At 45.0% G+C, this 26,127-nt stretch overlaps 2 protein-coding genes and 1 pseudogene across 3 annotated transcripts in view; 2 read left to right on the top strand and 1 right to left on the bottom strand.

The window, feature by feature from the left end:
- LOC309550684 (uncharacterized protein) overlaps positions 1 to 26,127 on the bottom strand; it is a 1,024,308-nt gene that overhangs the window by 712,308 nt on the left and 285,873 nt on the right. The gene's annotated exons all lie outside the window — the stretch shown is intronic.
- Positions 1 to 26,127, top strand: part of LOC309550755 (uncharacterized protein) — a 318,095-nt gene that overhangs the window by 249,844 nt on the left and 42,124 nt on the right. The gene's annotated exons all lie outside the window — the stretch shown is intronic.
- On the top strand, positions 719 to 23,227 carry LOC309549870 (annotated as a pseudogene). Its single transcript has 4 exons — positions 719 to 1,211; positions 14,608 to 14,780; positions 21,529 to 22,420; positions 22,617 to 23,227. The product of its transcript is annotated as an uncharacterized misc_RNA (transcript).

The raw sequence follows: 26,127 nt of genomic DNA, 5'->3' as shown, positions 1-26,127 counted from the left end.
GTAAGATCCTCAGAGACAAAGCTACCTGATGTGGGCGGAGTCCTGGTTTAGGGGAACCAATCTGCTGATGTCTAGTAATAATCTTTTTATCTCTATTTTAGTAGATGGACGGGAGATGAGGAAAACCTCAGAGGATTGTCTCACTTTGTCTCCAGACTGTAAAGTAGAAGATGAGGACATCACACAGTATAGTCCAGGAGAAAACCCGGCTACCTCAAATGTCCATCCGGGACCACACAGTGTAGATGGACCATCGTATTCCTCTTATCCTGAGGAACCTCAGACTGTGAGGGACAGTGCGGGACCATCGTATTCCTCTTATCCTGAGGAACCTCAGACTGTGAGGGACGGTGCCGGACCATCGTATTCCTCTTATCCTGAGGAACCTCAGACTGTGGGGGATGGTGCCGTCCTTCCAACAGATAAGAGGTTTTCCTGTACTGAGTGTGGGAAGTGTTTCCGTATTAAATCCCGTCTTAATTTGCATAAAATATCTCACACAGGAGAGAAGCCGCATTCCTGTTCTGAGTGCGGAAAATCTTTTTCACAGAAGTCCAATCTTTACATACATCAGAGATCTCACACGGGGGAAAAGCCGTTTTCCTGTCCTGAGTGCGGGAAATCTTTTTCACGGAAGTCCAATCTTTACACACATCAGAGATCTCACACAGGGGAGAAACCGTATTCCTGTCCTGAGTGTGGGAAATGTTTTTCAGATATGTCCGGTCTTTACAAACATCAGAGGTCTCACACGGGGGAGACACCATTTTCCTGTCTTGAGTGCGGAAAATCTTTTTCACGGAAGTCCTCTCTTTACACGCATCAGAGATCTCACACGGGGGAGAAGCCACATTCCTGCCCTGAGTGTGGGAAATGTTTTTCACTGAAGTCCTCTGTTTACATGCATCTGAGATCTCACACGGGGGAAAAGCCACATTCCTGCCCTGAGTGCGGGAAATGTTTTTCACTGACATCCCATCTTCACACACATCAGAGATCTCACACGAAGGAGAAGCCGTATTCCTGTCCTGAGTGTGGGAAATGTTTTTCACGGAAGTCCCATGTTCACACACATCAGAGATCTCACACGGGGGAAAAGCCACATTCCTGTCCTGAGTGCGGGAAATGTTTTTCACTAAAGTATCATCTTTACATACATCAGAGATCTCACACGGGGGAGAAGCCTTTTTCCTGTCGTGAGTGCGGGAAATGTTTTACACAGACGTCCCATCTTTACACACATCAGAGATCTCACACGGGGGAAAAGCCATATTCCTGTCCTGAGTGCGGGAAATGTTTTTCACACAAATCCAATCTTTACACACATCAGAGATCTCACACTGGGGAAAAGCTGTATTCTTGTCCTGAGTGCGGGAAATGTTTTTCACACAAGTCCAATTTTTCCAGACATCAGAGATCTCACACGGGGGAGAAGCCGCTTTCCTGTCCTGAGTGAGGGAATTGTTCCTCAATGAAGTCCTGTCTTCCTGTACATCAGGGATCCCACACAACCCTGGAGGTGTATTAGTGCCTTGAGTGTGGGAAATGTCTTCTATATGAATGTTGCTGGACATGTGGGGAAGAAGCACACCCTGATATACACCTCAGATATACTCCATGGCTGATCTTCGACATGTAAGAAACAGTTGATAAGGAGATCAGAGATCACCAGAGACATGGATGAAGTGTTGTCCCGTGTTGGCTTTTCATCGGCTGAGTAAATTTTGGGGTGTAGAGTGGTAAGTAGAGCCGTGAAATGAAGGAATTACCTTCAGAATGTCTTGCTTGTCTGTGTGACGGTTACTGATAATGATATAGCGGGTTACAGAGCTAGAAGCTGTGAGATCCCATATATCTTTATCAGTAAACTTTACACAGACAAGACAGAAATTCTGAAGTTGATGTCCTTCATTTCAAGGCTCTACTTACCAGTGGTGACCCCGAAGCGTGTCTCTCTGTCTTCAGTCCATCCTTCTCCCATCCCCCAACAGGAGGGAAGGAGAACTCGGAGATAAACTAGGTGAGAACTTCTTTCCTTTGCTCCTGTGTAGGTTTGGGTGGCTTGGCGGAGTGCGGCAAGAGAGGTAACACCGCTTGTCTTTATATTTCTACATATCTTGTCTGGGTGGAGGTCATTGGTTGGAAAATATTTATACTGTTTGATTTTCTGTAAATAATTTCTGTTTTCCCTTTGAAGGGAGATATTATGTGTGGTTTGATGAAGCGATTGGCTCAATAGTTACCACTTCACTTACATGTTTAGTTTTTATAAAATAGATGAACAAATATGACAAGCATTCATTCATCCATGACAAATGCTGGTCTTATTTTATTTCATTCAGTGATTTCCTATGATCATTGGGTCCATCTAGTGGCCATAATGCGGTATTGAACTATTTTTCCTGATTGAGGTATTTTGGAACTAATACCTCATTATGGCCACAAGTTGGAGCTGACGATTATAGGAAATCACTGTGTTTATTAGAATACGGCCAGAATTTTTCACGGCTGGACACATGCTTGTCACCTTACCCAAAATATTTTTTGCATAGACCCCTTAGTTTCCTATGTCGGGGGAGGTCATACAGATACCTGAGATCATACCCATGTATTTATGAGTACAGTACACATTGAAGGACATAAACAAAGTAAAACCACAGGATTAAACCAACTATTGATTTAAAACCAAAAGTACCTCATTTGGCCTTTAGATGGCCCTCAGTATCATAGCAATTAGCACCATCTAGTGTCCAAATGTCACATTTACCATTTTAAATCAATGGAAAATATTCAACCAGATCAGCAAATCCCCTAATAACATTAATTGTTTCCCCAGTCACACAGAAGGAATGTACATGCATTGAGAGAATTGCTATGTAAATGTTCTAATATTTCCCCCTAAAAGTCAGGAGACGTTTATATAAAGATGGGAAGTATGGAGCAGATAAATGAACAGACCTCCTAGCAATGTTATTACCAGGCTGCAGCTAGGGGGAGCTCTAATGTGACCACAGCAGAGTGATCCCATCTAGCTCACATTAACCCTTTCACTGCCAGAGCTGTGTTTTGCATTATTTTTGCACACATGGTAAAATGCAGATTTTGGGCCTGAAGATTAGATAAAACCCCCAAACATATATTTTCTGAAAGCAGAGGCCCTGGAGAATAAAATGGTGGTAATTTTTAAGGTGTTCCTCGTACACAAATGTCACCTTCATATCCGGGTTTATTTTCTCCTTTCCCCCATTTTCTATGGTGTGATCTTTTCTACAATACTTTGTTATAATAATGTAACACGTTGTGTATTGTATTGTACACAAATTATTACCGACTCCGCCTCCACATTCCAGACAAGTCATTTTCCTGACCAATTGGATTTTTTCCTTTACCATTTTATTCATTTTTTTTTTAAACTCTTGTTAAAATTAAAATTAGAATAAAAAATATATTGAACGAAAAAATTGTGTGTGTCGTGCAATGATGACAGACTTCAGTATCCAGAAACGGCTGGTAGGTGACACTTCCATATACAGCCCAAGGAAGGGACAAGGAGCCCCTAGGAACCTTTGGAGGAACCCTGGCTGAGAGAGGCTGGACTAGGCAGTCATATATTATTATTATTATACAGGATATATAAAACGCCAACAGTTTGCGCAGGCTCTACAATGTTAGGTCAAACAGTACAATTACAATAAAATTCAATATAGGAGAAATCGGAGGGTCCTGCTCTTTAGAGCTTACAATCTAGGAGGGAGGGTCAAGTGATACAAAAGGTGATAACTGTGGGGGATGGAGAAAATAAAAGTACAGTTGTTAGCTGGGGGCAGAATAGGCTTCTCTGAAGAGATGAATTTTTAGGGAACACCTAAAGCTGGATAGAGTAAGAGATAGTCGGACAGATTGGGGTAGGGAGTTCCATGGGATAGGAGAGGCTCGGGAGAAGTCCTGGAGGTGGGAGGAGGTGACAAGGGAACTAGAAATCAGGAAATATTGGGAGGATCGAAGAGGATGATTTGGTTGGAATATTGAGACCAGGTTAGTGGAGTAGCTGGGGGCCGAGTTGTGAATGACTTTGCAAGTTACCGTTAGTATTTTTTATTTAAATCTGTTGAGGGAGTGGCAGCCAATGAAGGGATTGGCAGAGAGTGGAAGCAGATGCTGAGCGGTTTGTAAGGTGGAGGAGTCTGACATTCATGAGGAACTGAAGGAGGGATAGTCTATGTATAGGTAAGCCAATAAGGAGGGAGTTGCAGTAATCGAGGCGAGAGATAATCAGGGAGTAGGGATGGGCAACTGGTTCGGGACAGGTATAAGTTTGGCTTGAACATCGTCTGTGTGTGGGTGTTCACCGAACACTCGAAATTTCTCTGTGCATGTTTTTCTTTTATTTTTTTTATTATCTTTTCATTTTTGATGCTATCAATTTCCTTTTTTTTTTTTTTTTTTTTTTTACAAAATATAGTTTTTAAAGGAGCAGTGATTTAAATCATGGTTAAAGTGAAAAAAAAAAGAAAGATTCCTTTAAATACAGAGCCTGGGGGATCCCTTTAGTCTGCCTGTAAAGTGGTGTATCTGTACCCTGTATAGAACCTGCTGCAGCAAAACTGACATTTATAAAGAAAAAAATTTAATTTAAATTGATTTTCCCGGCCATTGCCGGCAATAGAAATAATTAAAAAAAAACAATGTGGGGGTCCCCCCTCGGTCCATACCAGGCCCTTTGAAATCCCCACAATCATTCTCGGTGACTTCAACATCCCAGTTACTACAAACACTTCTGCTACTTCTAAATATTTTAGTCCATCCTCCTCATTTGGCCTGAAGCAATGGATACACAATGGATAGAGGCTTCTACTCACTCTGGTGGCAACACCCTCATCCTTGTATTCTCTCACCTATGCACTCCATGCATCCTCTCCAACAATCCTCTCCCTCTCTCTAAACACCACTAGGGATGGGCGAGCGGTTTGGACCGAGCATAACTTCAGCCCGAAATGGCCCCTTCAGGTGTTCGCAAAACACCCAAATTTTCTGTGTGCTCCGCGTTTCTTCTATTTATTTTACTATTTAGTGCTGAGTGCACAGTCAATAGGTTGTTAAGAAGCAAGGCTGGGAAACCAGCCACGGCATCCTTTACAACAAATGAGTCATCAGCTGTCAGCAGGCTTCCCCGCAGACAGCTGAATGTACAAAAAATAATTGTTGGCAAAGAAAATAAAAAATGGGGAAAAAAAACTGTGTGGTGCCCCCACCATCCATACCAGGCCAAAAAAAGGCTACATCCTTGGATAAGGGTCTGGTATAGATTTTGAGGGGAAGCCCCATGCCAATTTTTTTTTTTTTTTTAAATGGCGTATCTTCCCCCCAAAATCGATCCCAGACCCTTATCCAAGCATGCAGCCTGGCAGGCCAGGACAGGGGACAAGTGAGTGTCCCCCAAACCATACCAGGCCACATGCCATCAACATGGGGGGGTGCTTTGGGGCAGGGGGCTTATCGGAATCTGGAAGCCCCCTTGAAAAGGGGGCCCCCAGATCCTGGCCCTCAATTACCAAAAAAAGTGTCAATAATAAAGACAAGTGTCAGTATTTTAAAATTCCTTTATTAAAAAAAATAAAATAAAAAAACAATGTCCCCTGATGTAGATCCATCGTCAATCACAACGGCTGCACCGTCAACCCAAAAAAAGAAAAAAAACCTCTGCCTACGAGGAAGGCTGACTGTCGAATGTCTGCTCCGCCGGGTGACAGTTTTCAAATAGGTAAGGGGCAGAGCCATCATGTGATGTCACCTGGTGGCCATGCCCCTTATGATGTCACTGATCCAGCATGCACCAGTCAGTTACATCACAAGGGGGCGGGCCACCAGATGATGTCACCAGGTGGCCCTGCTCCTTACCTTTTTAAGTACTGTCAGACTGTCATTCCTTGAGGGCGGAGTGTTTTTTTTTGGGGGGTCCAGAGGTGCAGTGGGCGTCGTGAATGACGATGGATCTACATTGGAGGACATTGTTTTTTTTATTTTTTCTATAAAAGGAATTGTGAAAAATGGGCTCCTAGGCTCATTTATTTTTACAATGTACCCCAAACTCATTCACATAGGGGATGGAATCTGGGGGCCCCCTTGTTAAAGGGGGCTCCATGATTCTGATAAGCCCCCTGCCTGCAGACCCCCACAACCACAGGCCAAGGTTGTGGGGAAGAGGCCCTTGTGCCTATCAACATAGGACAAGGTGCTTTGGGGCACATCCCCCATGCTGAGGGTATGTAGCCTGGTATGATTCAGGTGGGGGCACTCGCTCGTCCCCCCTTTCCTGGCCTGCCAGGCTGCATGCTCGGATGAGGGTCAGTTAAAGATTTTGGGGGACTTCATGCCATTTGTTTTTTTACATTTTGGCATGGATTTCCCCTTAAAATTCATGTCAGACCCAAAGGGCCTGGTATGGATTTTGGGGGACCCCACGCCGATTTTTCCCCAATTTTTTTCTTGCCAGCAATTCTTTTTTTTTTACATTTTGGGGAAGCCCACTGACAGCTCATGACTCATTCGTTGTTAAGGACGCAGTGGCAGGCTTCCCTGTCTCCCTTCTTAACAACCTATTGACTTTGCACTCGGCGGGATGTAAATAGTAAAAAAATGAAAACACTGAACGCACAGAAAATTCGGGTGATTGGTGAAGTTCTCCTCGGCCCAAACCGCTCGCCCATCCCTAGTGGTGTTTATAGAGAGGGAGAGGATTGTTGGAGAGGATGCATGGAGTACATAGGTGGGAGAATACAAGGCTGAGGGTGTTGCCACCAGAGTGAGTAGAAGCCTCTATCCATTGTGTATCCATTTCTTCAGGCCAAATGAGGAGGTTAGACTGAGAAGTTTGGAAGTAGCAGAAGTGTTCGTAGTAACAGGGATGATGAAGTCGCTGAGAATGATTGTGGGGATTTCAGAAGAGAGAAAGTAGGGCAGCCAGGCAGAGAAGTCATCAAGGAAAGTTAATACCGGTCCAGCGGGGCGCTAAATCACAGCAATTCTAGAGGAGATTGGAGAAAATAGACGTACAGTGAGCTTCAAATGATGAGAGGGAGGAGAGTGGAGAACCTGGAAGGTGCTCTGTGAGGATAGGAGGATTCCCACTCCACCTCCCTTGTGTTCCCTAGGTCTAGGTTTACACCTACTTCATTCATCTTATGGTGTTTATCAATAAATGAAGTAAACTGATCCATGTGCAAATTCATATACAACATAAAGTGCTTTGTGCTCAAGATGCTGTTCCCTGCAGATCCACTGCTTCCACTTAGCACCTACTTCGTTAATCTTATAATATTTTCTTTAAAATAAAAATCTGTGCAAATTCATCTAAATATACAATATTTTTTGCTCAATATAGTTTTCTCTGCAAGTCAACTGCTTCCACTTTGCATCTACTTCAAAGAAGTTCTGTTGCTCCAAAAAAGTTTGCAACTTAATAAAAAGTTGATAAGGTGTGAAAGTTCTCCGTGCTCCAAACTGTGCCAGCTGTAATGTAGCCACGCCTTCTTCCACCTCTTACACACGTGATGGTGAGGGCGCCCCCTTAGTAGTGCTTCCCCACTCACCAGAGCAATATGACTCCCAGCTTTTCATCTACCAGAGTCACAAACATCCTTCACACTCTCCTCACCTCCAATGGCAAAGGAACTGGATCCTCCTCGCTCAACTCTGCTGCGCTTTCTGTCAGTCTCCCTCCTAGACTCGGCTTCCTCCTCCGACCGCTGTTCCAGCAGGAGCTCCGCCTCTTCATACACACTCAGGGAGGAGAGAAAGGGGAAGGATATACAGTACATACACACACAGCACAAGGCCGTGTTCACACTACCAGACGGTTCTCAGGGCTGCAGTTCCTCTGAGAACCACAAGGTGGAGATCTCAATTCTACTCAGACAGGAAGTCTCTATGGAATACAGACAGGAAGTGATGTCAGGTACAGAGGACATTCCATAGAATGTAGAGGGAAGACACTGCAGGATCTGGCGGCAGAGGTAATAAGTAGATTAACCCCTTCAAGGGGATCAGTTGATGATTAATATATCTTGCTTCCAAAGCTGACCACACATGGATGGAAATGTGACCGATCCCTGCTGAACCAGCTGAATTTCCATGTATCTATGGTCACCTCCCCTCCCCCTCATCTCCTTCATTATGTAAGTTATGCTGAGATAATCTCCCATTGGCTGAGCAATATTCTCATTTGTCTCTGAGCTCCTTCTTGCTATTCCTCGTCCTGCCTGTTGTTTCCTTGGATTGATTTTCTGTGTAGTGACCCCGGCTTCATCTCTTGGATGCGCTCGTCTGTTGCTTGTCCTGACCTTTATCCTGATTCCTGGATCTCCTCCTCATCTCTCCTCCATATCCTCTTACACAGCTTTTCTCCACACCTGCAGAGACCCTTGGGGGGGGGGGGGGGGTGGGAAGGTTGGCACCAGCATGCAGCAAAATCCATCCCCACCATTAGGAGTTCTTGAGAAAATTGTCTGCAATTTTCACTCCGTTCCTCCGCACGTCACCTGATCACATGAGAGATTACTTTCACACATTCCTGATAGATCTCTGTATGGTAAAGGTCAAAGTTCACTCTTCAGTTTAGGAGAGGTAGGACACACCCAGAAACAATGATTTGGTTTGCACAGGAGGCTCATATAGAGGGCCCCTCATGTCTCCCCATCCAAATGTTCCTCCAATCAGTCTAGATGTCCTATGACATCACACTGACCTCACAGCTCCTCCTCTAAGTGTCCATCCATCTGGCTTTTTTTCTGATTCTCTTAGGATGTGGGCGGATCCTTGGCATCCTCACTAGCAAAGTGGGACTGTTTATCCTGCGTTGTATGTAATGATGTCAGAATGCGTGCAACAAGCTTTTACCCTGCGTAGTGTGGGGGTCCTGTGTGGGTAAATTATACCTCAGTCTGAGGTGGGGCTTTAATCAAATGGAAACCTGAATGGTGAGGTGAGGAGGATTCTGGGAATTTCATTTGATTTTACTATTTGTGTTCAGATCTAGAGTTTTCCTCCTGTGAAGTCTGGAGATCATATGACCATCACATTGCCTCCACCTCCCTCCCTGATAGAATAGAGAAATACAAAGAAGATTCTAGAAGTCACCAGAGAGATCATGGAGGAGAGGTGAGCGGTGCTGGGAATTCTGGGACATTATCCAGTAACAGACAAGGGATGTGTCTGGATGATGACTGTATCATTGTGTGTGTCAGGTTCCTATAAGGTGTCAGGATGTCACTGTCTATTTCTCCATGGAGGAGTGGAAGTATTTAGAAGGACACAAGGATCTCTACAAGGACGTCATGATGGAGAATCAGCCGCCCCTCACATCACCGGGTAAGAGGAGACTTTATTGTAAAGGAGAGAGCAGTACGGAGGCTCCACCTAGATGCCCCATCATCTGATAAACACATAGAAACAATGTATTCAGTCAGTGTGTGTGTTTCCTACAGATGGATCCAGTAATGGGAACCCACCAGAGAGATGTCCCCGTCCTCTGTATTCCTGGGATTCCACACAGGAAGGTCACACCATCCCCCACCATCATCGGGTAGATGAGGAACAATCACTGATAGTATCATTAGGATCTGTACATTATCTGCATTGTTACCATTGATGTCATTCTTATTATATATTCAGAGTGGAAATCTGAGAGATTCTAAAGTTGAGGTCAAAGAAGAGATAAAAGAGGAGGATGATGAGGATGGGGTGATGGAGGAGTCAGAGTTTCTAAAAGAACACAAAGATCTGTACCAGGATACCATGGTGGAGTCATCCAGCTACAGAAACCCACCAGAGAGATGTCCCCGTCCTCTGTATTCCCGGGATTCCACACAGGAAGGTCACACCATCCCTCACCATCATCAGGTAGATGATTGTCAATGATTGATAGTTCTGATTTATACACAGCATACAATGAATGTTTTATTATATATTCAGAGTGGAAACCTCGGGGATGATAATATTGATGTTAAAGAAGAGTATAAAGAGGAGGATGAGAAGTATGGAGTGATGGAGGAGTTTTCAGAAGGACACAAGGATATGATGGAGCCACCTAATACCAGGAACCCACCAGAGAGATGTCCCCGTCCTCTGTATTCCCGGGATTCCACACAGGAAGATCACACCATCCCTCACTGTTACAAGGTTGGTGAGACAGAGATTATAAAACACAGACTCATGGAGACAATGTGTGGATTTTTATGTGATGTTGCAATATTAAATCTTATATTTTACAGATGATATTCTCTCTAATTTTCTTGATTTAGAGTGGAGATCCAATCGATATAGAATTTGAGGTTAAAGCAGAAGAAGAAGAGACGTATGTGAGAGATGATCAGCAGTCTATGGTGGAGGATGGAATAACGGGGACATTTATAGAGGAGGACACTCCTACAGAGATCAGCACAGGTGGGTCATTAACACTAAATACATTCCTCCACCCATACTGCTCACTGATTGGTCCAGAGTAGGGCGGGGACTGGGTGATATCAGTCTGTAATCCCCTGGTCACTTTCCTGAGCTGTGTTCCCCGTCCTGTATTCCTGTATTTCTCTCGGATAATCTTCCTTCTCTGTGCTGCAGACACAATTTATGTCTCTAGACTGGATTTATGGGGATTCTGGGGTTCAGCTGGCAGCAAAAATGTTCATTTTCACCATAGACGTTATCAGACCTAGACACCTGGGGTTTGTTCTTCGGGTCTTCTGCCCCATGCCGGGGTCTAGTAAGATCTCTGACAGAACAATTCTCCCGGGGTTACTTGCTCTGTTATCTGCTGGCTGTGCCGGGTGGAGGGATATGTCTGTATAGTCTCACACCCAAGTCACTGAGTGCAGTCTCAGGAGATGGGAGGCAGCGGTGTGGGACCTCTGCAACTTGTCTCATGTTAACATTTAGAGTGGGTGTAAACCCTCCATATACCCAATGAAGTGACTGGCCTCGGGGATACACAGAGATGAAACAAATCCTCCTACATAAGTTGTACCCCTTTATCCGAATTTCTCTCTTCTTTACATCTGTTAGAAATCCAGAATTTAGACAGTTTGTCTGAGCAGTCAGAAAAAAGGGGGACGGGGATCTAAAGTTACAGCTTGTCTTAAATTGGGGCTACTATGTCATGTTAGTTTTTGGCTGGGCTGTACTTAGCTCAGACTGATTGTTCAGTTTTTCGCCTGGTTTTTCCCTAAGCTTAAGCTGAGTTGTGATTTCTCACTGTGGCCAGTAGATGTCACCGCTATCACTGGACATAGTATGACATTTCACCAACCAAACTAAAATGATAATAAACCCAAAACCAAAAATGTCACACATGGCAGCTTACCAATCATTAGATGTGGTGGCTGCATTACTTTTCTTTTTAAGGTTTTTCCCCCTCTATTTTCACCTGGTCACACCTTCTGTATTAGAGCGCCCCCCACTCTGGAGACAGCAGCATTATCAGTCTGGGGGGGGGGGGATGGAGTGTTAGATGTATTATCAGATTTAAAAACAGTAACAAATTAAAGCCAAACTCCATCTCACACTTAAGGCTCCATGCACACAGAGTGTCATAAAAACGTGCTCCAAAGCTGTTTCTTGACGCCGGGAAAAAGCAGCTGTAAAAACGTGCTTTCAGTAGCTTTTTCCATTAGCGTTATTGCACGTTTGGCCACAGTAGCTGTTAGCAGCGTTTTTTCTGCCTCCATTCAAAATCAATGGTTCCCTATGGGAGCCTATTGATTTGAATGGAAGTCACACCACAGGTCGGATCAGGGTGATCCGACTTGCGGCGCGACTTGCGCTGTGAGAATCTTGAGGACGAACTCCATGCCAAAATAGGGAAAAAAACGGCGTCTGGTTCCCCCCCCAGGTTCCAAACCAGGCCCTTCGGGTCTGGTATTGAATTTGAGGGTAGCCCCACGCCGAAAAAACGGCGTGGGGTCCCCCCAAAATCCATACCAGACCCTTATCCGAGCATGCAGCCCGGCAGGCCAGGAAAGGGGACGTCTTCTCCATCTCCGGTCTTCTGCTCTTTTGCTGTCCTCTCTTCTTGTCTTCTCCTCTCCGGTCTTCTGCTCTTTTGCTGTCCGCTCTTCTTGTCTTGTCTTCTCCTCTCCGGTCTTCTGCTCTTTTGCTGTCGGCTCTTCTTCTTCCTCCAGTCCTCCTCCAAAGACGTCTCCGGCGATTATGCCGGTCTCTGCAGCTTATTATATAGCCATTAGGGGTGTGGCCGCCAGATGAAGTCATCTGGAGACCCCGCCCCCTTATGTCACAGGTGACGTCATATGTGACACGAGGGGGCGGGGTCTCCCGATGACGTCATCGGGTGGCCACGCCCCTAATGGCTATATAATAAGCTGCAGAGACCAGAGACCGGCATAATCGCCGGAGACGTCGTCGGAGGAGGACCGGAGGAAGAAGAAGAGCCGACAGCAAAAGAGCAGAAGACCGGAGAGGAGAAGAGCAGAAGACCAGAGAGGGAGAAGACGGGATGAAGATTTTTAATAAACTTTCCAAAACGTCTCCTGTCGTTATTTACACACACTGCCTTTTATGGGGTGAATGGGTAGGGGTACAGTGTACCCCATACCCATTCACATAGGGAGGGGGTCCGGGATCTGGGGGGCCCCCTTGTTAAAGGGGGCTTCCAGATTCCGATGAGCCCCCTGCCCGCAGACCCCCACAACCACCGGCCAGGGTTGTGGGGATGAGGCCCTTGTGCAGAGGTGGGGGGTGCAGAGCCCCCCCTGCCCCAGAGCACCCACACCCCCCCATGTTGAGGGCGTGTGGCCTGGTATGATCCAGGGGGGATGGGGCCGCTCGCTCGTCCCCTCCCCTTTCCTGGCATGCCGGGCTTCATGCTTGGATAATGGTCTGGTATGTATTTGGGGGGGGACCCCACACCGTTTTTTCGGCGTGGGGCTACCCTCAAATTCAATACCAGACCCGAAGGGCCTGGTTTGGAACCTGGGGGGGAACCCCACGCCGTTTTTTCCCTATTTTGGCGTGGAGTTCCCCCTCAAGATTCTCACAGCGCAAGTCGCGCCGCAAGTCGGATCATCCTGATCCGACTTGCGGTGCGACTTCCATTCAAATCAATAGGCTCCCATAGGGAACCATTGATTTTGAATGGAAGAAAAAAAAACGTATAACGTGGCTTAACGCACGTTAAGCCACGTTATTCAGCCTTTAGCAGCGTCAGACGTTTTAACAGCTTGACGCTGCAGCTCCAGAACGCACAGTTCCTGGGTTTTTTTTTTGGAGCTGTAAAACGCCTATGCCACTTGGAGCTCCTAAAAGCTCAATGTGTGCATGAGGCCATAGAATAACATGGATGGGCGTTCTGCAGCTGCAAAAAAAAATGTCTGACGCTGCTAACAGCAGCTCCAAAAACGTCCAGTGTACATGAGGCCTTATAATCAGTTACAGCAAACAGTTTTTTCCCTTTTGGGATAAAAGTTTTACAAGAATAAATAAAAGCTGATCATTGTAAGCACCCCTGTCAGTGGTAAATGGTCTGCCCCATCCCAGTAACTGATACATTCTGCTTTAGAGTTGGAGCTTTTATAGAACAGATTTACTGGCCAGATCACCAGATGAACATATAAGAAATCCTAAAAAGGAAAACTAACATCACATCTAAGAATCGATAATCTCCAATATAATAAATATTTTCTTTGGGTTTAATGTCTTACATTAAGAATATTTATATTTTTCTGTCAGCCAATCCAGTAGGAGGTTTATGTCACTGGTGCATCCTGGGGGAGGAAATAAATATTTGGGACAGGCCATGTGCTCGCTCTCTTCCCCTGGGATGAGGTGTAGGGAGGGGCTGCTGGATGGAGCTCTGCTGTTAGGTCCATTAGCCTGTTTTGGGGCCTAACATGTGCTTAAGTGGTTGTGAAGCTGTCCTGCCTGGTCTGGAGGAAGCTGTGCCAAGGAGGAGACCCAGGGGAGGCCCCTTGCTGGAAGGAGCCATGAAGAAGACCGGTCTCTAAGGAGGGCCTGGGGACTCACTTGGAGGACGCACTGAAATTTGGGAATGTGCTTACAGTGTTGCTCAGTCACCTTAAAGGTTCTGACACTGTGAGAGTAGACATTGATCAGCAGTCTGTAAGTGATCTGCCATGGTATCTGAGACCCCCCCCCCCCCCAACCCTCACCTCCAACCCCTCACCTCCTGAACCATTCTGCAATAACACTTTAAAAATACAAAAGAGATTGGCATCCAATAACCTTTCTTGGTCCCGGTATTTATGCCATGGATTCAGCCCTGAGGTGAAATGCTAGCCCGCCCCTGGCTTTTGGAGAAGTTATCCTGCCTTTTGGATGTCAGAGGGATTCTACATTTATATTACACATTACATACTCCTGACCCCTGCACTATATACTATATAATTTTGTTTTTTTATTTTAAAGTTTCTGAGCTGATATTCAAAACCATCACGTCCTGGCTTTCAACATCCTACGTGATCAGGTAGGGGCTTCTTGGGGCCAATCTTGCCACTGGGGTCCCAAGGAAGCATGATCTTTACCTTGATACCCAGCACACCTTGTCTGAGGAGGACATGACGTACAGCTGTGTCCACGTATTAGTTGACTGGGTCTCCACTGTGAATCATCAGGCCATCCACAAATTTCATGGACTTGGCTCTCTGACCTCTCAGTTTGCCGGACACGACCACTTCACAGCCCTTGGCCCCGCTCTCCATGATGAAATGCAGCACACCATAGCAGGCTCTCCTCACAGCCAGTCCTCCCAGGAGCTTGTAATGCAGGGATTTAGCCTGAGCGATGGCACACAGACCCCTTGTGGCAACTTTCTCTGCATACAGCTCCACACTGCCCTCAGGAAATCCAAACCTCTTCTGGACTACGGCAGTTAGCTCAGGGATACGGTGCCCCTTCTCACCAAGGACATTCTGGGTCCTGGTAGCCAGAATGATGATCTCAGTCCTGGTTGGGGTGACTCGGACCTCCACACCAGAGTAGCCATCTTCAGCCAGCTCGCAGGTCAGGAACTCGTTCAGTTCAGCTTTGAAGATGCCATCGGCGACAAACTTCCTCTTCTTCAAGATCTGCACTGCCATCTTGCTCCGCGCTGCTGGAAGGAAAAAGCCTGCACTATATACTTTATGTTGTACATTACATAGTCCTGACCCCTGCACTGTATACTCTATGTTGTACATTACATACTCCTGACCCCTGCACTATATACTCTATGTTGTACATTACATACTCCTGACCCCTGCACTATATACTCTATGTTGTGCATCACATAGTCCTGAATTCTGCTCTCTCCCCTCTACCCACTGCTATATTTACACATAATATGGATTCTCTTTTGTTACACCCATTTTCCACCAGCTGGACATTTTATATCGGTAGATAGTGACTAGGTGTCCCGCACATCAAGGCGTGGCCTGGCGTACGTTCAGACTGAGACTGCCATTTACTATCGTACAGCAGGTCATAGTTACATAGCAGTTGAGGTTGAATAAAGACAATAGTCCATCCAGTTCAACCTTTATAGGTGTGTGGCCGTAATCATCTCTCATACCCCTGAATGTTCTGATCCTTGAGATGTATGTCCAAGAGTGTTTTGAAAGTAGCCATACTTCCCACAGAAACCACCTCTTGTGGTAGAGAATTCCACAATCTTGTAGCCCCAACAGTAAAGAACCCCCCACGTTGCCTGAGGTTAAAACGCTTCTCCTCTAATCGCATTGTATGTCCTCGAGTCCTCATGCAACCCTTGCGACTGAATAGCTTTTTTTCTATGCTGAGATCACCATTGAGGTATTTGTAAATTGCTATCATGTCCCCTCTTAGGCGTCTCTTCTCCAGGGAGAATAAATTAAGCAATTGTAGATGCTCTTCATAATTAAGGTCCTCCAATCCCCTAATTAGTTTAGTTGCCCTTCTCTGGACTCTCTCCAGCTCCAACGCATCCCTCCTGAGGACTGGCGACCAGAACTGGACAGAATACTCCAGATGCGGTCGGACCAGAGTTTTATAAAGTGGAAGGATTATAGTCTTATCTCTGGAATACATCCCTTTCTTTATGCATGCTAATATTCAGCTTTGGCAGCTGCCGCTTGACATTGCATGCTATTGCTTAGTCCATCCTCTACCAGGACTCCCAGATCTTTCTCCATTTCTGATTCCCCCAAAGGTTCCCCTCCTAACGTGTATTGTGTTTTTATGTTTTTAGTCCCCAAGTGCAAAACCTTACACTTCTCCACATTAACCGGTTGCCGACCGCCGCACGACTATATACTGCGGCGGTCAGCCCCGGCCAGGCAGAGTGACGTATCGGTACGTCACTCGCCTGTCACTGACTTGCGAGCCTATCGCGGCTCGTTCACAGGCAAGTCAGTGCGTGTGACCGGCGGACTCGATGTCCGCCAGTCACACTGCGATCGCTCCTGTGAAGGGAGAAAGACAGAGCAGCTTGTGTAAACAAGCTGCCTGTCAGTTCTCCCTGTGTAAAAGTAAAGATCTGACCGTTCTACTATGTAGAACGGTTGATCTTTGCTTTTACACCAATAGGAATGTCCCTACACAGTAGAAAGCACGCCCCTAGGACACACTTAACCCCTCCCTGTCCAATAAAGTTAACCCCTTCCCTGCCAGTGTCATTTTTGCAGTAACAGTGCATATGTATAGCACTGATTACTGCAGTAATGTCACTGGTAACCCCAAAAGTGTCAAAAATGTCAGTCAAGGGTCCGATCTGTCCGCCGCAATGTCGCAGTACCGAAAAAAAAATCGCAGATCGCCGCCATTACGCGTTAAAAAAAAAACACCAAAAATGACAAAAATCTTTCTCTTTGTTAGTAAACGCGATAACTTTTGCGCAAACCAATCAAAATACGCTTTTTGCGATTTTTTATACCAAACATAGGTAGCATAAAACAAATTGGCCGAAAAATGTTAAAAAATTTTGATTTTTACTTTTTTTTTTGGGGAATTTCATATAAAAAAATGTGAAAAATATTGTTATTTTTGCAAAATTTACGCTCTTTTTTTGTTTATAGCGCGTGATCAAAAAATCGCACAGGTGATCAAATACCACCAAAAGAAAGCTCTGTTTGTGGGAAAAAAAGGACGTCAAATTCGTTTAGGTACAGCGTCGCACGACCGCGCAATTGTCCGTTAAAGTCACGCAGTAAAAAATCGCAAAAAAACCCCTGGTCCTTTAGCAGCCAAATCCTCCGGGGCTTAAGTGGTTAAACCTCATTTGCCATGTCATTGCCCACTCTGTTATTTTGTCCAGGTCATTCTGTAGGATATCTGCTTCATGCTGTGCAGTTATTGCCCTGCCCAATTTTGTGTCATCTGCAAAAACTGATATCGAACTACTGATCCCGTCCTCAATGCTGTTTATGAATAAATTGAACAAGGTTGGTCCCAGGACTGAGCCTTGGGGGAGCCCACTTACCACCACAGACCAGTCTGAGTATGCGCTATTTATTACCACCCTTTGGACACGCCCTTTTAGCCAGTTCCGTATCCAAGAGCAAACCCTGCTGTCGATACCTGCAGACCTTTTTTTTTATAAATTAAGCATTTGTGGGGAACTGTATCAAACGCCTTAGCGAAATCCAGGTACAGCACATCCACTGGTCTCCCCATATCTAGCTCACAGCTCACCTCCTCGTAGAATGTTAAGAGATTGGTTTGACAAGATCGCCCATTTGTAAACCCGTGCTGATTACTACTGATGATGCTGTTGTCTTTAGCAAACTCTACGATATAGTCCCTTATCATCCCCTCCAGAAGTTTACATACTATCGATGTCAGACTGACAGGCCTATAATTTCACGGGACATGCCTCTGCCCTTTTTTGAATATCGGTATCGCGTTAGCTTTCCTCCAATCCCCTGGTACATCTCCTGTCCTAATACTGTCAGCAAAGATCAGGAACAATGGTCTAGATATAATTTTACTAAGTTCTTTGAGTACTCTCGGATGTACGCCATCCGGGCCTGGTGATTTATTTGTGTTAATTTTATCCAGCCTTTCCCTGATTTCACCCTCTGTTAGCCATAGCGGCAAGTCCTGTGTATTACTACTAACCATACAGTCATGGTCAGTGTACCCCATACAGTCATGGTCAGTGTACCCCTCCTTTTCCTGTGTAAAAGCTGTCGAGAAAAAAGGCGTTCAGCACGGTTGCTTTTTCAGTGTCCTCTGTAACCATCCTCTCATCATCGTTAATTATGTGTGCAATATGCTCTGCCCTAGATTTTTTGTTTATATATTTAAAGAATTTCTTTGGGTTCTTTTTACTATCCTCCGCTATTTGTGTCTCAAAGTTGATTTTGGCCATTTTGATTTCGTATTTACTTTTCTTATTTGCCTCCTTGTATTGCTGGAAAGCCGATACTGTGCCCTCTGATTTATATTTCTTGAAGGCCAATTTTTTTCCCCTAATAAGTTTTTTAAAGCTACGGTTTAGCCAGCCAGGTTTGGCTTTGTCTCTTCTAAATTTATTTCCCAGAGGAATGCACTGCAAGATGCATTTGCTTAATATGTTCCTAAAGCATTCCCATTTTTCCTCCGTGGTCAGTGATCCCAGGGTTTGGTCCCAGTTTACCCTTTCCATCAATGAGTACAATTTTGAAAAGTTTGCCCTTCTGAAGTTTAGGGTTCTTATGTTCCCCACTTGCCTTGTTATATTGTTATTTATACTAAATGTGATCATCCTGTGATCGCTAGAGCCCAGGTAGTACTGGACTCCTACCTCCGAAATTATGTCTGGGTCATTAGTGATCAATAGATCCAGCACTGCATTTTCTCTAGTAGGAGAATCCACCAACTGTGACATGTAATTATCCTGTAAGGTTTCCATGAATAGACGGGCCTTCTGTGAGTGTGTAGTCCCCTCATCCCAGTCAATGTCGGGATAATTGAAGTCCCCCAATATGATGACTGATCCCAATTTTGCCACTTTACCCAACAGTGATATAAATTCCAGCTCTACCTCCTCCCTTTGGTTGGGTGGCCTAAAGTAAACCCCCACAATTACTTTTCCCTTTTTCTTCTTCCCTATGGAGTTCTACACACACGGATTCTAACTCCATACTCATCCCTTCCATAATATCACTCCTCTCTATCACCCTTACATTATTCTTGACATAGAGACATACCCCTCCCCCTCTTTTTCCTACCATGTCCTTCCGGTACACAGAATACCCAGGGATATTAGACAGCCAGTCATGTGAGGGGTCGAACCAAGTTTCCGTTATTCCCACAAGGTCTATGTCCTCCTCATGTACTAACATTTCATACTAATTTTATTAGCTCGGCTCCTGGCATTTGCATATTCCCCTCTTAGTTTTGTGGAAGTTGATCGTGAATGGCGATTGTTTATTCCTGATTGGTCTTAGGTTTTCCCGCACAGACCCCCCAATAGATGTTATGGAACTACTGTCGCTGCTGACTCTACTACTGCCTTCTGTCCTTTGTTCCCTCCTGACTGACTCTACTTCTGAGCCCTCCCCCCGTCTCCTAGTTTAAAAGCCCATCCAACTTGGTGGCCATCTTTCTCCCCAAAAGAGCTGTACCGTCCCCATTAAGGTGCAGCCCATCCTTACTAAAGAGCCGGTAGTTCGGCACCTACAGTCTTTTCCACATATTGCCCTCTCTTTCCTTCTAGTAAGTGAGTCCCCTACCACCAGAACCTGTCTTTCCTTTCCCTTGCCCCCGCCCTCACTGGAGGAGTTCTTCCCCTGGCAGCTAGGGGCATCGCTCTGCTCCAGCAATGCTGGTCCCTGACTGGTTTCCCCAACATCACACAACAGGGCATATTTATTCATCCTGCAGGAACTGGCTGCATACTCTTGCCACATGAGGTCGGGCATTGTGGTGCACCAGGGGGAATCCAGGACCCACTGCACCAGCATAGGGTCTGACAATGGGTCCAAGGATTTCATCCCGATACCTAATGGCAGTCAGGGTGCCATTGTCTAGCCTGTAGAGGTCTGTGCGTCCCTCCATGGATATTCCTCCCCCAGACCATCACTGACCCACCACCCAACCGGTCATGCTGAACGATGTTACAGGCAGCATAATGTTCTCCACGGCTTCTCCAGACCCTTTCACGTCTGTCACATGTGCTCAGGGTGAACCTGCTCTCATCTGTGAAAAGCACAGGGTGCCAGTGGTGGAGCTGCCAATTCTGGTGTTCAATGGCAAACGCCAATCGGGCTCCACAGTGCCGGGCAGTGAGCACAGGGCCCACTAGGGGACGTCGGGCCCTCAGGCCACTCTCATGAAGTCTGTTTCTGATTGTTTGGTCAGAGACATTCACACCAGTGTCCTGCTGGAGGTCATTTTGTAGGGCTCTGGCAGTGCTCATCCTGGTCCTCCTTGCACAAAGGAGCAGATACCGGTTCTGCTGATGGGTTAAGGACCTTCTACGGCCCTGTCCAGCTGAAACTGATTAACAACCCCCTCTGCTACTTCACTGAGCAGATGGATATCCCAGGAGTTTCCCTGATTTGATGCTATACTCTGATTATAGAAACATAGAATGTGTCGGCAGATAAGAACCATTTGGCCCATCTAGTCTGCCCAATATATCTGAATCCTATGAATAGTCCCTGGCCCTATCTTATATGAAGGATAGCCTTATGCCTATCCCATGCATGCTTAAACTCCTTCACTGTATTTGCAGCTACCACTTCTGCAGGAAGGTTATTCCATGCATCCACTACTCTCTCAGTAAAGTAATACTTCCTCATATTACTTTTGAACCTTTGCCCCTCTAATTTAAAACTGTGTCCTCTTGTGGTAGTTTTTCTTCTTTTAAATATGCTCTCCTCCTTTACCGAGTTGATTCCCTTTATGTATTTAAAAGTTTCTATCATATCCCCTCTGTCTCTTCTTTCTTCCAAGCTATACATGTTAAGGTCCTTTAACCTTTCCTGGTAAGTTTTTTCCTGCAATCCATGTACTAGTTTAGTAGCTCTTCTCTGAACTCTCTCTAGAGTATCTATATCCTTCTGGAGATATGGCCTCCAGTACTGCGCACAATACTCCAAGTGAGGTCTCACCAGTGTTCTGTACAGCGGCATAAGCACTTCTCTCTTTCTGCTGCTTATACCTCTCCCTATACATCCAAGCATTCTGCTGGCATTTCGTGCTGCTCTATTACAGCCCATATTATAAAGTGTTGAGCAGTGTATATGAGTGTGGAAAACTCTTGGTAATTTTTCTTGTCTTCTGACAGACGGACTCTGTGGTGGGAATAGAAGGACATCGGAGGAAGATGTGACTACAGAAGATAATGACATGGCATCTTCTCCAGAAGTTAATTCCGTTCCTCATAATATACATGACAGACCTCACCATTGGAGGAGATCATTGGAATCTCCTGATACTTCACATAGTCCTCTAATATCTGACAGTGCCGACGGGTGCGGGAAACCATCTCATCTCGGGGAATCTTCTTTATACCATAAAGGGGTTCATACAGGAGAGAATTCATTCTCATGTTCAGAGTGTGGGAAATGTTTTAATCGTAAAGGAAGCTTTCTTAGCCATCAGAGAATGCACACAGATGGGCTTCCCTATTCATGTTCAGAGTGCGGGAAATGTTTTAGTAAAAAAGGAAGCCTTCTTACCCATCAGAGAATACACACAGGTGAGCGTCCCTATTCATGTTCAGAGTGCGGGAAATGTTTTAATTATAAAGTAAGCCTTCTTAGCCATCAGAGAATACACACAGGTGAGCGTCCCTATTCATGTTCAGAGTGCGGGAAAAGTTTTAATAAAAAAGGACACCTTCATAGACATCAGAGAATTCACACAGGGGAGCGTCCCTATTCATGTTCTGAGTGCGGGAAAAGTTTTAGTCAAAAAGTAAGCCTAAATAAGCATCAGAGAATACACACAGGTGAGCGTCCCTATTCATGTTCAGAGTGCGGGAAATGTTTTAATGATAAAGGACACCTTCTTAGCCATCAGAGAATACACACAGGTGAGCGTTCCTATTCATGTTCAGAGTGCAGGAAATATTTTAATTCTAAAGGAAACCTTCTTAGCCATCAGAGAATACACACAGGTGAGCGTCTCTATTCATGTTCAGAGTGCGGGAAAAGTTTTAATCATAAAGTAAGCCTAAATAAGCATCAGAGAATACACACAGGTGAGCGTCCCTATTCATGTTCAGAGTGTGGGAAATGTTTTAATAGTAAAGGAAACCTTCTTAGCCATCAGAGAATACACACAGGTGAGCGTTCCTATTCGTGTTCAGAGTGCGGGAAATGTTTTAATGATAAAGGACACCTTCTTCGCCTTTAGAGAATACACACAGGTGAGCGTCCCTATTCATGTTCAGAGTGCGGGAAATGTTTTAATAATAAAGGAAACCTTCTGCGCCATCAGAGAACACACACAGGTGAGCTTCCCTGTTAATGTTCAGAGTGCAGGAAATGTTTTAACCCCTTAAGGACCGAGCCCATTTCTGACTCATGTGGTTCACATGTTAAAATCAATATTTTGGCTAGAAAATTACTTAGAACCCCGAAACATTATATATATTTTTTAGCAAAGATTCGGGGAATCTTCTTTATACCATAAAGGGGTTCATACAGGAGAGAATTCATTCTCATGTTCAGAGTGTGGGAAATGTTTTAATCGTAAAGGAAGCTTTCTTAGCCATCAGAGAATGCACACAGATGGGCTTCCCTATTCATGTTCAGAGTGCGGGAAATGTTTTAGTAAAAAAGGAAGCCTTCTTACCCATCAGAGAATACACACAGGTGAGCGTCCCTATTCATGTTCAGAGTGCGGGAAAAGTTTTAATAAAAAAGGACACCTTCTTAGACATCAGAGAATTCACACAGGGGAGCGTCCCTATTCATGTTCTGAGTGCGGGAAAAGTTTTAGTCAAAAAGTAAGCCTAAATAAGCATCAGAGAATACACACAGGTGAGCGTCCCTATTCATGTTCAGAGTGCGGGAAATGTTTTAATGATAAAGGACACCTTCTTAGCCATCAGAGAATACACACAGGTGAGCGTTCCTATTCATGTTCAGAGTGCAGGAAATATTTTAATTCTAAAGGAAACCTTCTTAGCCATCAGAGAATACACACAGGTGAGCGTCTCTATTCATGTTCAGAGTGCGGGAAAAGTTTTAATCATAAAGTAAGCCTAAATAAGCATCAGAGAATACACACAGGTGAGCGTCCCTATTCATGTTAAGAGTGTGGGAAATGTTTTAATAGTAAAGGAAACCTTCTTAGCCATCAGAGAATACACACAGGTGAGCGTTCCTATTCGTGTTCAGAGTGCGGGAAATGTTTTAATGATAAAGGACACCTTCTTCGCCATCAGAGAATACACACAGGTGAGCGTCCCTATTCATGTTCAGAGTGCGGGAAATGTTTTAATAATAAAGGAAACCTTCTGCGCCATCAGAGAATACACACAGGTGAGCTTCCCTGTTAATGTTCAGAGTGCAGGAAATGTTTTAACCCCTTAAGGACCGAGCCCATTTCTGACTCATGTGGTTCACATGTTAAAATCAATATTTTGGCTAGAAAATTACTTAGAACCCCGAAACATTATATATATTTTTTAGCAAAGATTCTGAAGAATGAAATTGCGGTCATTGCAATATTTTTTGTCACGCGGTATTTGCGCAGTGGTCTTTCCAATACCATTTTCTAAAGAAAAAATACATTTCGCAGCGTTTAAAAATAAGTAAACAGTAAAGTTATCCCAATTTTTTTGTATATTGTGAAAGATGATGTCACGCCGAGTAAATAGATACCCAACATGTTACGGTATAAAATTGCGCACACCCGCGGAATGGCGACAAACTACGGTACATAAAAATCTCCATAGGCGACGCTTTAAAATTTTTTAGCGGTTACCAGTTTAGAGTTACAGAGGAGATCTTTTTATTTAATTATTTCTCTCACTCTGGCGATACCTCACATGTGTGGTTTGAACGCCGTTTTCATTTGTGGGCGCGACTTACGTTTGCATTTTCTTTTGTGCGTGAGCTCACGGCGATGGGGCGCTTTAATATTATTTTTTTTCCTATTTCTTTTATTTAACTTTTTAATTTTAGCATAATTGTAAAAAAAAAAAATCTGATGACTTTTATTGGTGTGAGAAGGAATATAAACATCCCTTGTGACAGTAATAGGCAGTGACAGGTACTCTTTATGGAGGGATCGGGGAGGAATGTGACAGTATTAGGCAGTGACAGGTACTCTTTATGGAGGGATCGGGGGGAATGTGACAGTAGTAGGCAGTGACAGGTACTCTTTATTGAGGGGGAGGGGGGGAATGTGACAGTAATAGGCAGTGACAGGTACTCTTTATGAAGGGATCGGGGGGGAGGGAGGAATGTGACAGTAATAGGCAGTGACAGGTACTCTTTATGGAGAGATCTGGGGAGGGGGGAATGTGACAGTAATAGGCAGTGACAGGTACTCTTTATGAAGGGATCGGGGAGGGGGGGGGGGAGGAATGTGACAGTAATAGGCAGTGACAGGTACTCTTTATTGAGGGGGAGGGGGGGAATGTGACAGTAATAGGCAGTGACAGGTACTCTTTATTGAGGGGGAGGGGGGGAATGTGACAGTAATAGGCAGTGACAGGTACTCTTTACGAAGGGATAGGGGGTCTAAAAGACCCCAACCCCCTCCCCCGCTTTCACTCTATTCAATATGCTGAAATATGCATTTCTGAATAGTGACAGATGTTTGAATTTGCCGCCATCGTGACGTTGATTAACCCGGACGTGACGTTGTGCTGCCGCTTCCGGGTTACTACTTTGGAGACCCGAATGGAGCTGTGAAACCACCTCAGTCCACTCGGGGTTGGTTTACACCCGCATTGCCCTCTGACCCGCTGTGGGGTTGGCAGGCAGCTGGGAGCCCTTATGTTAACCCTGTAAAGCCCAAGCCAATACGCAGCAACTGTATGCATCAGGGCTGTTGCGGCACAACCCCATTCAGTTGAATACCATTGCCCAATGTGACCGGGGGGGGGTGAGGTTTGCAGCAGCTACAAATTGCAGTGCCATGTGTACAGCCCCATCCGGCTGCCATTTAAGGTTAAGTGGGTGGTAAAATCATGACTCTACTGTCTACCTTTACCGATCACTCCCCACATGTGGCAACAGGCAGGAAATCATGACAATACATGGGGCAACAAGTGGGCAATCATCAGAGTACATGGGGCAAGAGATGGACAATCATGGCAATACATGTGCTTGATTTATTGAAGTAGCCGGCTTTTTATTGGTCCAACCAATGTATGATTATTAATACATTTGACACATTTGTTAATTCTATTATAAAATATTTAAGCTTTATTTTATTCATATCATTACTGTGTGGTAATCGCTTATTCTGATCTTGTACAATAAAAACTCTTCGTACAATATTCTGTGCCGCGTCTTCTTTTTTACCAATGATTAGATGATCGGTGATTGGAATGTGATCAGTTCATAGAGAGTCATCCATTGGGGTTTTATTAGTGAGATGGAGAGTGGAGAAGGCACCACATTGACAGCCATTGGAGGCCCTTTCTAAAGCCCTAAACTTTTTATCAACCTGTCTATGACATTAGTCTTCCAAACTCTATCTCACTGAGCTAAGGCCAGAAGAGTTCCAGGAGTTCTTCTCTGTCCACAGTTCCCAAACCAAAAGGAGACATCCACCACATCTTCAATCTTAAGGCCCTAAATGTCCTCAGCCGGGCCCAGGAGTTCCGCATGCAATCCACCAGGTCATAGCCTCTTTATCAGGGAGACTTTCTGCTTTGACCAACCCCATACATGTACTGCGGTAGGGCAGCTGTTCTGCACAGAATCACATCTGCTTTTCTGGGTCTGGGGCGGGCATACGCTCTGCCGCCGCCCAGCTCCCGCTGGACACAGCAGGAGCCAATCAGCGTGTCTGGTGGACACGGTGTCCGTTGGCACCTGGCAATCATTCCCTAGAGAGCCGGAACAGTTGTCTGCCAGTGTAAACAAGGCAGATCGCTGTCCTGTTAGTAGGGAAGATGGAGATCCTGTGTTTCTACTAATAGAGAAAGGAGATACTGGCACACAAAGATTATATATAGTCCAGCCAGCAATAAAT

Source organism: Pelophylax lessonae (genome assembly GCF_965119305.1).
Source record: "Pelophylax lessonae genome assembly, chromosome: 3".
Taxonomy (NCBI): domain Eukaryota; kingdom Metazoa; phylum Chordata; class Amphibia; order Anura; family Ranidae; genus Pelophylax; species Pelophylax lessonae.
This window is presented reverse-complemented; position numbering and strand designations above follow the sequence as displayed.